The sequence below is a fragment of the Moschus berezovskii genome, chromosome 18 (assembly GCF_049115385.1).
Source record: "Moschus berezovskii isolate FMDL1 chromosome 18, NW_MosBer_1.0, whole genome shotgun sequence".
In the NCBI taxonomy this organism is placed as follows: domain Eukaryota; kingdom Metazoa; phylum Chordata; class Mammalia; order Artiodactyla; family Moschidae; genus Moschus; species Moschus berezovskii.
The window spans coordinates 55,683,282-55,698,517 of NC_142477.1; the positions used below are offsets into that span (position 1 = coordinate 55,683,282).

The following is a 15,236-nucleotide window of genomic DNA, read 5'->3' on the forward strand; positions in this document are numbered from 1 at the left end:
ATAATGATGTATATTCCTTTTATGCTCTGGTCCTTTGCCAGCTTATGGGTACACACAGACATACACTGGCATACTCTTCTTATGTCCGAATTGTCACACAATTCCCCCTGACATGTTTTCTGAATATAGTTTCAGTTATGCTTTTTATTTAAAAAATTTTTTCCAGTTGTCCCTTTTAGAAGCAAGTGAACACTGAGCGACTACAGCAGTTCCTGGAGGGAAATGTCCTGACAAAGTGTAGGTCTCAGCTTCTGGTCCTAGCTCTTCTGTAAACTCACTCTGTGAGCCAACAGCTCTTCTTAGCTGTAGTGTTGCTATTATAGACAGAGTTTATAATCTTTGTTGTACCAGATGCACAGGGGTGTATGGAATTCAAGTGAGACTGTGTTGTAATTGAGCATTGCAGAGTATTGTTCACCTAAAGACATCATGGTTGTTTTAAGTCTGCTTCGCAACCTGGTCAATGCAGGATGACAAGAAGGGGAAGTTCCGTGTTTCCTCTCAGGGGTTCAGGGCAGCATTTGGGAATTCCAATCATCACCCTTCTATTTTTGGGGGAGATTCCTGTGGAGGGAGCACACAGTAGCTAACAATAGCCAAATAGGAAAACTAAACACCACTTGTGACAATTAACTTTGTGTGTTTACTGGGCTAAGGAGATGAACATGCAGTTAGTTGGTAAAACATTACTTCTGGGTGTGTCTGTGGGTGTCGCTGGAAGAGATTAGCATTTGGTTCAGTAGACTTAGTTAGATTGCCCTCACCAATGCAGGTGGGCATCATCCAGTCCCCCGAAGGTCTGAGTAAAGCAAAAAGGCAGAGGAAGGACAAGTTTGCTTTCCCTGCTTGAGCTAAGACATCATCTTCTCCTGGCCTTGGACACTGGCACTCCTGGTTCTAGGGCCTTCAGACTCAGACTGGGAGCTGTATCATTAGCCTCTTGATTCTCAGGAATTTGGACTTGGACTGACTTACACCCCTGGCTTTCCTGTTTCCCAGCTTGCAGATGGCAGATCACGGGACCTCTTGGCTTTCTAGCCACATGAGCCAATTCCTAGAATAAATTTCCTCTTTATATGTCTATATATGTCCTGTTAGACCTGCTTCTCTGGAGAACCCTGGCTAATACCCCATCTTATTAGTATTTGAGAAGAACCCAATAATCTCATTTTATAAAAGTTGTATTGGAACAGGTGAGGCTCCAGGCCCAGGTGAGGCCTCCTGTATGGTTGCTTTTGAATCTGACAGCCCCATAATCTTGAGCAGAGGAGGTGGAAGGGAAGGAGTGATGGGGTGGAGTGAGATGGAGAGTGAGCGAGAGTGAGCAGGAGAGCTGACTAGTTGGAGCTGTGAGGGCAAGAGGTGAGCCCGCAGCCCGGCCTCACTTGTCACCCAGGTGGAGGCAGGAAAACAGTCAAGGGCTCCTGCTTTCCAGGCACTCCCTGTATCCTGGTCAAGTCTAAGTCCTGGACTCAGGCGGGTTAGATGAACAATTTCCCTGCCTTGGAGTTGGAGGTGAGGGGTAACTTACGAAGCAGTAGGCAGAGGGGTGCATGTGTGTGGCCAAGAAGCAGAGTTCCCTCTTTAACTATGTCTGCACAGAGAAGATATATTCCACCCCAAGGAAATGTGGAAGGAAAGGATACGGGGCCACACTCATGATAAGGGTTACTCTATAGAACTCCAGAGGAGCTGTCAATGTATGACTCCAAAGAATTTCTTTGCCAGTAATTTGGTACCTTGTCAGGATCTTAATGCTAGCCAATTTCAGAAGAAAATCTTGTAAGTAGGTGGTGGAGGGGTGTGTGTGTGTGTGTGTGTTTGAGAGTTTATTTTCCTCCTCTCTCCTAAAGATGACAAATGTGTGATACCTTGCTAGTAGTTACTCAGAAATTGCATCTTATGTTTCCATCTTATAAGCAGAAGGACTGCATTGAAGGAAGCTACTCTTGGGGCATGGCTGGAACATCTCTAAGAAATCAAAATCTTTCTCAGCACCTACGATTTAACATGGTGTAGCTTTATTTCTTGTTAAGTTCTCAGAGATAAAATGAAGAAATGAGACTAAAGAAAACAGGGTATTTTAAGAACTGACAGGCTGTGTATTTCAGTTTTGGTGGTCCTTCATTTAAAGTTGGCTAATAGTGGAACATGAGTTTGAGTGAACTCCGGGAATTGGTGATGGACAGGGAGGCCTGGCGTGCTGTGATTCATGGGGTCTCCAAGAGTTGGACACGACTGAGCGACTGAACTGACCTGAACTGAATAGTGGGTAATTGTAGATATCTCATTCACATAGGAGGGAGAAATAGAAATGACTGTTTTCTATCAGTGAATTTTAAGTCTTGCTTATTTTGGACTTTAAAAAGTTAAACATTTAAAATATCTCCTGGTTAAAATTTGAATTTTTTTAAAGTCAAATTTTATGGGACTTAGGCGAGGAGTTGACTCACTGGAACAGAGTCTGATGCTGGGAGGGATTGGGGGTGGGAGGAGACGGGGACGACAGAGAATGAGATGGCTGGATGGCATCACCGACTCGATGGACATGAGTTTGAGTGAACTCCGGGAGTTGGTGATGGACAGGGAGGACTGGTGTGCTGTGATTCATGGGGTCACAAAGAGTCGGACACGACTGAGCAACTGAACTGAACTGAAATAGAAAATGTTCTTTTTATAGTGAATTCTGTTAAATGAAGAAAGTTGTGAAAGAGTTTCTGATGAAACAATATCTAATGATTTTACACAGTTGATTCCAAATTTCCTGTGGGGTTTCATGACTTTTCAACTAATTCTATCCCTTTACTCCTTTAGTAGGTTGTATATGGCTTCCCTGGTGGCTCAGAGGTTAACGCGTCTGCCTCCAATGTGGGAGAGCCGGGTTCAATCCCTGGGTCGGGAAGATCCCCTGGAGAAGGAAATGGTAACCCACTCCAGTATTCTTGCCTGGAGAATCCCATGGATGGAGAAGCCTGGTAGGCTACAGTCCACGGGGTCGCAAAGAGTCGGACACGACTGAGTGACTGAACAGAACAGGTTGTATATAGAAATTTAAAACCCTGGAAATGAGGGTGGGTGCCACAAAGGGATTTAGACCAGCATGTTCTAAGCAAAATACAGGTCTCCCAGTCCTGAAATTTCAATTCACCAGTTTTAAAAAGTAATGAAAGTAACAAAGTTAACAGACAGCTGCTGCTATAAACTGAGCATAAGATTTAAGACTGTTACCTACAGTGGCTTCAGCCCACATATCTTCATTTGTTTAGAATTTTGGATGAGATCCTGCACATAGCAGGTACTCAGTGAAGAAAAGGAGCCAGTCATCAATTAATGACACTAACTTTCACCCCCCATTTCTTCATCTCATTGTATTTTAATTGAGGTATAAAATTATGTTAAAGCTATTGCTACGACGTAGCCATTTTGAAAAATGGCTATCATCTTCATCATAAAAATGGTTTATCATTTTTATTTTTTCCATTGTCCCAAAGTATAAGTGAATTTTGATTCTAGTAAATTAGTGGGAAGAATGATATACTGATGCCTGTATGCAGTATCAATAAAATGAATTAAAAGTTGCTTTTAATTAGCGTGTGTTTGTATGGAAAATCCCATGGATGGAGAAGCCTGGTAGGCTGCAGTCCATGGGGTCATGGACTAAGAGTTGGACATGACTGAGTGACTTCACTTTCCCTTTTCCCTTTCATGCATTGGAGAAGGAAATGGCAACCCACTCCAGCGTTCTTGCCTGGAGTATCCCAGGGATGGGGGAGCCTGGTGGGCTGCAGTCTATGGGGTCGCACAGAGTCGGACACAACTGAAGTGACAGCAGCAGCAGCAGCAGTGTGTGTATATAGTGTTTTAATAATCTAATCACATTCTTCTTTTGAACTGCTTGATTATTTTGGTGTCATAGGGACTCTGTGTGAATTTCTCAATATTATCATAGCCATTTTAAGAATTCATGATATTTTTAATGTGTTCCTAATTATCTATGTACTGCTATTTCTTTAAAGAATTTCTCTCTCTCTGTTTTTTAAGCAGGAGGCTGTGAATGACTCCAATATTTGCTTAAATGTTGAATATTATTGGGACATAGAAAGAACTAGTCATGTATTCTGGCTGTCTCTGTATTGGCCACCTCTGCAGAGTTCAATTAGATGAGGTGCTGTAGGCAATAGAGCAAAGCATGGGGTGTGTCTGTAATTGATGAGCCTGTATGTCCTGAATGGTTTGGGGCTTAAAGACTCATTTTCCTCTAGGCCGGCCTTATGAAGAATTTATAGTCTATTTGGAATAGATAAGGCTAATACACAGGAAAATACTTGATAGAAATTCTTAATTACATGTAATAGTGTTAGTTGGGACTCAAGCTGTTTTATCTAGTGTCGCAAAAGTGCAGTGGCTCAAACAAGAGAGAAACTTATTTCTCTCTGGGAATCAACTGTCCAGCCATAAGGTGAGTTGGGCTTCTGGAGTACAGGTTTCTTTTCCTTGTTCTGCAGTGGGTAAAGCTGGCTTATCCCTGCCCACTCCACATTCAGCTCACAGCAAGGCCAGCAGGACAGAGCAGAGCATGAGCAATGCCTTCTTTTAAAAAGTCAGTATTACCGAGGTATAATTAACAAAAAGTAAAATGTGCCTATTTTAAGCATACAGTCTAATGGATTTTGACACATGTTTACAGCCATTTAACCATCACCCCAATCAAGACACCGAACATTTCCATCACTCCCATAAGTTCCCCTGAACCTTTTGCTGTAAATTCCATCTACTCTTGGCCTGAGGCAGCCAGAGATCTGCTTTCTGTCACTATGGATTAGTTTAGCCTGTCCTAGAGTTTCACACAAGTGGAACTATACAGTGAGTACTTTCAGGCTGGGACAAGGGGGATGCAAATGAGGTGCCTAAGATGCAAAGTTAAGCAGACACTCACTCACAATTTCATGCTAGTGACAACCCAGCAATGTACCTTGTACCATGATCATTTGTAGCTGTTTCTTTTGCTGAGGTTCATTAATTTTGTTATATCAGTAGTTTGTTCATTTTTATTGCTGTGTAGTATTCTATGTTATAAATATACTATAGTTTATTTATCCATCCTTCTATCGTGGACATTTGGGTTATTTCCAGGTTTGGACATCTAAGAATATAGCTGCTATGAACAGTTGTGTACAAGTAGTTCTCTTGAGAAAATACTTTGTAGTAGAATTGCTCAATGATATGGGAAGTACATGCTGAACTTCACAGGACTGCTGAACTAATTTCAGAAGTGGTTATAGTACTTGACGCTCTCACCAGCAATGTAAGAATTCCAAGTACCGCACAGCCTCGTCAATACTTCTTATCATCACTCTTTACTTGACTAGCTATTCTAGTAGCTGTGTAGTGACATTCATTGCAGTTTTAATTTGCATCCCCCAATGATTAATAATACTGAATGTCATTTATGTGATGATTGACTGTTTATGTGTTTTTGTGTGTGAAATATCTGTTACAATCTTTTGCCCATTAAAAAACTTGGGTTCTCTTCTTAATACAGAAAAACAAGAGTTCTATTTATATTATGGATACAAGGTCCATGTTAGATGTATGAACTGGAAATATCTTCTCCAAGGTAGCTTGTTTTTTCATTTACTTAATGGGATCTTTCAGGGAACTGAAGTTTTTAATGTTGAAGAAGTCCAATTCAGGGTCGATGCATGTTACAGGATGCTCGGGGCTGGTGTGCGGGGATGATCCAGAGGGAGGATAAAGGGAGGAGGGAGGTGGGAGGGGGGTTCAGGAGGGGGAACTCATGTACACCCGAGGCGGATTCATGTCAATGTATGGCAAAACCAACCAATATAATATTGTAAAATAATTAGCCTCCAATAAAAAATAAATAAATTTTAAAAATAAATAAATTAAAAATAAATAAATAAATAAAATAAAATTTGGGGTAAGAGATAACAACAGAACTAAATAATAAAACAGAGGCAAAAAAAAAAAAGAAGCCCAATTCATTAATTTTTTTTCATGGTTCTTGCTTTATGTGGCTTAAGAAATCTTTATATAACCCAGTGTCAAAAGGTACTTTCTTATGTTTTCTTCTAAAAATACTACAATTTAGCCTTAACATTTCAGTTGATGATTCAATGTGAATTAATTTTTGTGTTTGTTGAGAGTCAAGGGTTAAAGGTAATCCCCATGTCCCCCCTGCCCAACAGCACATAGATATCCAGTTGTCCTAGCACTGTTTGTTGAAAAGACCATTCTTTCCTCATTGGATTACCCTGGCACTTTTTGAAAAGTAAACTCTTTATATTTGTGTGGTCTATTTCAATGACCTATATGCCTAATCTTATACAAATACTACACTGTTTTGAATAAGAAGCTTTATATAATAATTTTTGAAATCAAACAGTGTTTTCATCCAACTTTGTGCTTCCTTTTCAAAATTGCTTTGGCTATCCTAAGTCCACTATGTTCCATGTGAGTTTGGGGATTGGCTTTTCAGTTTTCACAAAAGAGACTGCTAAGGTTTTAATTATGGTTGTTTTAAATACATAGATCAATGGTGGAGAGACCTGACATCTCAAGATCTTTAATTTCCCTCAGCAATGTTTTGTAGTTTTCACATACACATCTTCAGTATGTCTATGTATTTCATGTTTTTATTGCTCTAAATGTATTGTTATATAGTCTTAAAAAAAATTGTTTTCTCATATATAGTGTAGGGGAGGAAAACCTTTCATTTACCCTCTATATTTGTGACTGGGGCCTATGAAGTAAATGGATGAAAGGCAGTTTAATGGGAGAAAAGGAATATACATTTATTAATATTTTTATGTTCACAGGAGCTTATAGATTAGAAGTGAAACTCAAAGAAGCAGTTATTTGGGGGGGGGGCTTATGTTTCATTTCAGCAAAGGGTGGTAAATTGTGGAGAGTGACTGCTGCTGCTGCTGCTGCTGCTGCTGAGTCACTTCAGTCGTGTCCGACTCTGTGCGACCCCATAGACGGAAGCCCACCAGGCTCCCCCGTCCCTGGGATTCTCCAGGCAAGAACACTGGAGTGGGTTGCCATTTCCTTCTCCAATGCATGAAAGTGAAAAGTGAAAGTGAAGTCGCTCAGTCATGCCTGACCCTCAGTGACCCCACGGACTGCAGCCTACCAGGCTCCTCCATCCATGGGATTTTCCAGGCAATAGTACTGGAGTGGCTTGCCATTGCCTTCTCCGGGAGAGTGACTAGACAAAGGAAAAAAGGTTTGGGTTTCTAGAGGTAGTAAATGCGGGAAGTATATTAATTATAAGGAAACTAGGGAAAGACAAAGGTTAGTAATGTTTGATTATGTAGATTCACATTGGTGTCACCTTTCCAGTACAGAAGAGGAGAGAGGGACATTTTCTCAAAGGGGTATTTATGCCCTGCTTTTAAGCAAGTAGCATGAAAGTAGAAAGCTTTTCCTATGTTTGCTTTTTCTCAATTGCCTTCATCTCAAGATAGCCTTGTGCCAAACTGGCCTATTTGGGGTGGCATATTCTCATCCCCTCCAATATGAAGATGCTTCCCTGGTGGCACAGACTGTAAAAACTCTGCCTGCAATGCAGGAGACCTGGGTTTGATCCCTGGGTTGGGAAGGTTCCCTGGAGAAGGGAATGGCTCCACTCTAGTATTCTTGCCAGGAGAATAACATGGACAGAGGAGGCTGGTGGGCTACGACCTGTGGGGTCACAGAAAGTTGGACATGACTAACCCTGTCACTTTCAGTATGAAGACAGTACCTGTGTATTGACTTTGTATAATGCAGACTTGCTAATTTTACTTATTAATTCTAATAGCTATTAACGTAAAACTTGTAGACTTTTCCATTTAAATGGTTGTGTCTTATGTAAATAAAGATGTTTACTTCTTTTACAGTCTGTACAGATACACCTCATTTTATTGTGCTTCACTCTATTGTACTTTGCAGATATTGTATTTTTATAAACTGAAAGTTTGTGACAATACTGCATTGTCAGATGGTGATTAACATTTTTTAGCAATAAAATATATTTAATTAAGGTATATACATTTTGAAGACATAAAGCTATTGTACACTTAATAGACTACAGTGTAGTGTGAGTATAACTTATATATATACATATTGTGTAGAAGAAAATGGCAACCCACTCAAGTATTCTTGCCTGGAAAATTCCATGGACAGAGGAAACTGACAGGTTATAGTCCATGGGGTCACAAAAAATCGGGCACGACTGAGCACATCACCGTATATATACTGGGAAGCCAAAAAATTTCTGTGACTCACTTTACTGCAATATTCGCTTTACTGCGGCGGTCAGGAATTGAACCCTCAGTATCTCCAAGGTATGCAGGTATGCCTTTGCTGAATAGAAACTGGTGAAAGCAACATCCTGCTTATTCCTAATCTTAGGAGAAAGCATTCAGTTCTTCATCCTTACGTATGATAGTAGTTGTAGATCTTTTATAGATTTACTTTATAAAGTTGAGGAAGACTCCTTCAATTCTTAGTTTACTGAGAGTGTTTATCACAAATGGTTGTTCAATTTTTCAAATGCCTTTTCTACAACTATTAAGATGATCATATGGGGTTTTTTTCATTATTTTGTTAATGTATTGAATTACACTGATTGATACTCACATGTTAAACTGCATTGTAATCCTGGAATACTCCCTGCCCCACCCCCTTCCCCAACTTAGTTAAGATATAGTACAGTGGTCACTGACGTACTGTGGTTTGACTTACAAAAGCAGAATGCATTCATTAGAAACTGTATTTTGAATTTTGATCTTTTCCTGAGCTAGTGATGTGCAGTGCCATACTCTCTCATGATGGTAGGCAGTGCCTACAAGTCTCCACTCCCAGTAAGCCACAGGATCAGGATGGCAAACAACCATCATACTTACACACATTCTGTACCAGAACAACCATTCTGATTTTCACTTTCAGTATCAGTTCAGTTCAGTTCAGTCGCTCAGTCGTGTTTGACTCTTTGCAACCCCATGAACCACAGTACGCCAGGCCTCCCTGTCCATCACCAACTCCCAGAATTCACTCAAACTCATGTCCATCGAGTCGGTGATGCCATCCAGCCATCTCATTCTCTGTCATCCCCTTCTCCTCCTGCCCCCAATCCCTCCCAGCATCAGAGTCTTTTCCAGTGAGTCAACTCTTCGTATGAGGTGGCCAAAGTATTGGAGCTTCAGCTTTAGCATCAGTCCTTCCAATGAACACCCACGATTGATCTCCTTTAGAATAGACTGGTTGGATCTCCTTGCAGTCCAAAGGACTCTCAAGAGTCTTCTCCAGCACCACACTTCAAAAGCATCAATTCTTCGGCAATCAGCTTTCTTCACAGTCCAACTCTCACATCCATACATGACCACTGGAAAAACCATAGCCTTGACTAGACAGACCTTTGTTGGCAAAGTCATGTCTCCGCTTTTTAATATGCTATCTAGATTGGTCATAACTTTCCTTCCAAGGAGTAAGTGTTTTTTAATTTTATGGCTGAAATCGGCATCTGCAGTGATTTTGGAGCCCAAAAAAATAAAGTCTGACACTGTTTCCACTGTTTCCCCATCTATTTCCCATGAAGTGATGGGACTAGATGCCATGATCTTAGGCTGGAAGACGCACAAGCTGGAATCAAGATTGCTGGGAGAAATATCAATAACGTCAGATATACAGATGACACCACCCTTATGGCGGAAAGTGAAGAGGAACTAAAGTCTCTTGATGAAAGTGAAAGAGGAGAGTGAAAAAGTTGGCTTAAAGCTCAACACTCAGAAACTTTCAGTATAGTATTTAATTATGTGAGATGTTCAACGCCTTATTATAAAATAGGCTTTGGTTAGATGATTTTGCTGGTTGTAGGTTAATGTAAGTGGTCTGAACATATTTAAGTAGGCTGGGCTTCTCTGGTGGCTCAGAGGTTAAAGCGTCTGCCTCCAATGCAGGAGACCTGGGTTCGATCCCTGGGTCGGGAAGATCCCCTGGAGAAGGAAACGGGAACCCACTCCAGTATTCTTGCCTGGAGAATCCCATGGACGGAGAAGCCTGGTAGGCTATAGTCCACGGGGTCGCATAGAGTCGGACACAACTGAGCGATGGAACGGAACGGAACATGCTTATCAATGGGCTTCCCTGATGGCTCAGACAGTAAAGAATCTGCATGCAATGCAGGAGACCCAGGTTTGAAGTTTGGTAGATTAGATGTAATAGATGCAACCCCATTACAAACTGAGGAAGATCTGTAGCAATTTTATATATTATGAGATTAAATTTACTAATATATTGTAAAGACTTTTTGTATCTATAATCAAGGGGTTTTGGTCTTTTTTTTTTTCTTATGATATCTTTTTGGTATCAGGATTATGCTGGCCTCATATGAATTTTGACAAGTTTTTTCCTTCAATTTTTTGAGGTGCTTTTGAAAGATGGTATTATTTCTTCCTTAAACATTTTATAGAATTTACTGGTGAAGCTATCAGGAACTGGAGTTTTCTTTATGGAAAGATTTTTATTGTAGATTTATTTTTTAGTATAAAATAGGATTTTTCAGATATTGTTTCACTTCTTGTGTCTGTTTTAGTAATTTATTTCTTTTGAGAAATTTGTCCATTTTATTCAAGTTGTCGGATTTCTTGTCATAAAGTTGCTAATAATATTCTCTTATATATCCCTTATAGTATTTTAGAATCTATAGTCATATCTTATGTGACGATGTCTTATGTGCTATTCCTGATGTTTTAATTTATTGATATTTTCAAAGAACATGAATTTGTGACCCCATGGACTGCAGCACGTCAGGCCTCCCTGTCCATCACCAACTCCTGAAGCTTGCTCAACTTCATGTCCATCAAGTTGGTGATGACATCCAACCGTCTCATCCTGTCATCCCCTTCTTCCTCTGCCTTCAATCTTTCCCAGCATCAGGGTCTCTTCAAATGAATGAGCTCTTCGCATCAGATGGTCAAATTATTGGAGTTTCAGCTTCAGCATCAGTCCTTCCAATGAATATTCAGGACTGATTTCTTTTAGGATGGAGTGGTTGATTCTCCTTGCAGTCCAAGGGACTCTCAAGAATCTTCTCCAACACCACGGTTCAAAAGCATCAATTCTTCAGCACTCAGCTTTCTTTGTAGTTCAACTCTCACATCCATATATGACCTGTAAAAACCATAGCTTTGACTAGACAGACATTTGTTGGCAAACTATCATCTTTGCTTTTTAATATGCTGTTTAGGTTGGTCATAAGTTTCCTTCCAAGGAGCAAGCATCTTTTAATTTCATGGCTGCATCACCATCTGCAGTGATTTTGGAGCCCAAAAAACTAAAGTCTCTCACTGTTTCCATTGTTTCCCCATTTATCTGCCATGAAGTGATGGGACCAGATGCCATGATCTTACTTTTCTGAATGTTGAGTTTTAAGCCAACTTTTCACTCTCCTCTTTCACTTTCATCAAGAGGCTTTTTAGTTCCTCTTCACTTTCTGCCATAAGGGTGGTGTCATCTGCATATCTGAGGTTATTGATATTTCTCCTGGTAATCTTGATTCCAGCTTGTGCTTCATCCAACCCGGCATTTCACATGAAGTACTCTGCATATAGATTAAATAAGGAGGGTGACAATATACAGCCTTGACGTACTCGTTTCCCGATTTGGAACCAGTCTGTTGTTCCATGTCTAGTTCTAACTGTTGCTTCCTGACCTGCATACAGATTTCTCAAGAAGCAAGTCAGGTGGTCTGGTATCCCCATCTCTTCCAGAATTTTCCACAGTTTGTTGTGATCCACACAGTCAAAGGCTTTGGCATAGTTAATAAAGCGGAAGTAGATGTTTTTCTGGAACTCTCGTGCTTTTTCAATGATCCAATTGATGTTGGCTATTTGATCTCTGGTTCCTCTGCCTTTTCTAAATCCAGCTTGAACATCTGAAAGTTCATGGTTCACATACTGTTGAAGCCTGGCTTGGAGAATTTTGAGCATTACTTTGCTAGCATGTGAGATGAGTGCAATTGTGCAGTAGCTTGAACGTTCTTTGTCATTGCCTTTCTTTGGGATTGGCATGAAAACTGACCTTTTCCAGCCCTGTGGCCACTGCTGAGTTTTCCAGATTGCTGGCATACTGAGTGCAGCACTTCAACAGCATTATCTTTTAGGATTTGCAGAAGCTCAACTGGGATTCCATCACCTCCACTAGCTTTGTTTGTAGTGATGCTTCCTAAGGCCCACTTGACTTCACATTCCAGGATGTCTGGCTCTAGGTGAGTGATCACACCATCATGGTTTTCTGGGTCATGAAGATCTTTTTTTATACAGTTCTTCTGTGTATTCTTGCCACCTCTTCTTAATACCTTCCGCTTCTGTTAGGTCAACACCATTTCTGTCCCTATTGTGGCCATCTTTGCATGAAATGTTCCCTTGGTATCTCTAATTTTCTTGAAGAGATCTCTAGTCTTTCCCATTCTATTGTTTTCCTCTATTTCTTTGCATTGATCACTTATTTCTCCTTGCTATTCTTTTGAACTCTGCATTCAAATGGGTATATCTTTTCTTTTCCCCTTTGCTTTTAGCTTCTCTTCTTTTCTCAGACCTCGTCAGACCTTATAAATGGCCTCCTCAGACCTTACAAATGTGTTGATTAATTTGCAAATATTTGGAAATTTTCTGTATTTAAAATTTTTTATTCTCTTGTGGTCTGAAAACATATTACATATGATATCAATCCTTTTAACTTATTAAAACTTCTTTTTTTAGCCAAGTTAAGTGGTCTATCTTGGTGCATGTTTCAGAAGCATTTGAAGTAATGTGTATCTGTTTGTTATTTGGTTTAATTATTCAATAAATATCAATTGGGTCAAACTGGTTTACAGTGTTTTAAAAGATGTTCTATACCCTGATTTATTTTCTCTGTGATAGTCCTACTAATTGCTTAACAAGAATTGAAATTTTCAAAAAATTTAATATAGTATATTTTTTATAAGATGTAGAAAAGTTGTATAATTGATTTCAGCTCACATTAAGTTGTATGTTCAGACAGAAATTAAGAAATGTAGTCCCCAGGTGGGCCTCCTATGCTTAAATAAAAAAGAGGATGCTATTGCTTAAAAGAAAGAAGAGAATGATGAGAAGTTTAGGAAAGAATTACTCTCTGCCACAGTAATTAATTGCAGTCTACGTGGGACAGACTATATATTCTGTAGGAGTTTAGAGGAAGGGGTCCTCAGTGTTAGAGGAAGTTGTTGGGTGATGGTGCTTCAGTGCTGGAGTAGGGTTAACACAGACAGTGGATTTAAGGCAGTTATTAGAAGGAAAGTGGCAGAAGTAGAAGTGAGCATGACGCGTGTAGCCTACAACAGAGAAGTGTTTAGGAGTGATCCTGACTTCGCAGGTGGCCCAGTGATAAAGAATCTGCCTGCCAGAGCAGGGGATAGAAGAGACATGGGTTAGATCCTTGGGTCAGGAAGATCCCCTAGAGGAGGAAATGGCAACCCGCTCCAGTATTCTTGCCTGGAGAATCCCATGGACAGAGGAGCCTGGCAGGCCCTTGTCTGTGGGGTCACAAAATCGGACACAGCTATGCACACATATTCTCACTTAGGAGTGAATCTTGCAAATTACTGGGAAATAATATTGGGAAGGCATATTGGAGTATCAAATTAGGGGCAGCCTTAAGTAGCCAGCTAATGGACTTTAGACTTGCTTCAGCAAGCAGGAATTTAGGTTTTTGAGTAGGGAGACATCTGCTTAAAGAAGTGGTTAGGCTTATTTATTAGGCTGCTCTATTCTAATGTAAGAGACCTCAGCAGGTGTAGTATTCCAGGGGTGAGATGTTGAGGCTTGAGGGGGAATGGAGCGAATGCTACAATTATTGCTTTTATTCTTTGGGGGGTATGTGCATCAACTCCTTTGCCCGCTGTGGCTACGAGGGACAAGTCACATGGATGAAGACGGTCTATGGGACAAGCGTTGGTGGGACATTTAAGAGCCCATTATCTCATTTTCCTAACTGCCGGAAGGGACTAAGTCTCCTTTCAGGGGAAACAAAGCTCTTTTGGAATCACAGTTGAACAAACACATCAGGAAGATTTTTATGTGTCAAAGTCCAGTTCATTCCCTGCCATCAGACTTTTCTGACTCCTAAAAATGCAGTAAGTCACCTCAGAACAGTGAGTAAACCATCAAGAACAAAAGCCGAGTTGTCTGCCCTGCCTTTGTGTAGTAATCAGCATCTGCTCCCGGGCGCTCGTTTTCCCGGGGAGTGTCATATTTCCTTCCATATGTGGCTGCCGCTCTGTGGGCTTCCCAACCTTCTCTCCACTGGGTTTTTCCATGTGGTAGCTGAAGATCTCCAACTCTATGCTTATTATTCTGTACTGGAGTTGTCGTGGAAAATAAGGGAAACGTAAGGCAGCTAATGACTACATCATGGATGAGCCACCGCTATTTGAGTTCACATCTCATTCTTTTTAGAGCCTCTGAGGGTGGGTATGGTCTCAATTAGGTTAGGAATGAGGTAGGAGGGATGGAACAAAGACATAGCCTTTCCTTGATCTATGACTTCTGGGTGGGATTCAAACCCACATCTCTCTATAGACCTGCACACGAAAGTCAAAACTCTCTACATGAGTCATCTCTTGGCTGCTTGTTTTGTTTTCCAGAGCTTAATTCCAAGGTTGCATCCTCCTCTCACCCTCCTTTCTTCCTTCCCTTAGCTTATCAACAGACAGAAACTGCCCAGGCACATATGGAAGGAAAGAAGGGAAAAAGAGAAGGAAGGACAGAAAGAAGGAAGGAAAGGATATTCTATCATCAAGGAAACTGCCCAGGCACATATGGAAGGAAAGAAGGGAAAAAGAGAAGGAAGGACAGAAAGAAGGAAGGAAAGGATATTCTATCATCAAGGAAACTGCAGAAGAGAAACTTTGTGGGCAAAAGAAGAGGAGAGTAGATACAAGCACACTGTGTTCCACTGGTTTCCTTCCCTTGCCCCAAAGATTGTCCTAACCCTAAATAGAAAACAGACAATGTGCTCTGTTTTTCCCTGTCTCAACTCCTGCTGCTGCTGCTGCTGCTAAGTCACTTCAGTCGTGTCCGACTCTGTGTGACCCCATAGATGGAAGCCCACCAGGCTCCCCCATCCCTGGGATTCTCCAGGCAAGAACACTGGAGTGGGTTGCCATTTCCTTCTCCAATGTGTGAAAGTGAAAAGTGAAAGTGAAGTCG

At 40.8% G+C, this 15,236-nt stretch overlaps 1 long non-coding RNA gene across 2 annotated transcripts in view; it reads left to right on the top strand.

Annotated features, from left to right (window-relative positions):
• Positions 1–234: 234 nt before the first annotated feature.
• LOC148774994 (uncharacterized) overlaps positions 235–15,236 on the top strand; it is a 322,880-nt gene continuing 307,878 nt past the window's right edge. For both annotated transcript variants that reach the window (XR_016035207.1, XR_016035208.1), the window contains exon 1: positions 235–1,782. This is a non-coding gene — a long non-coding RNA (uncharacterized LOC148774994). The remainder of the gene's footprint in view (positions 1,783–15,236) is intronic.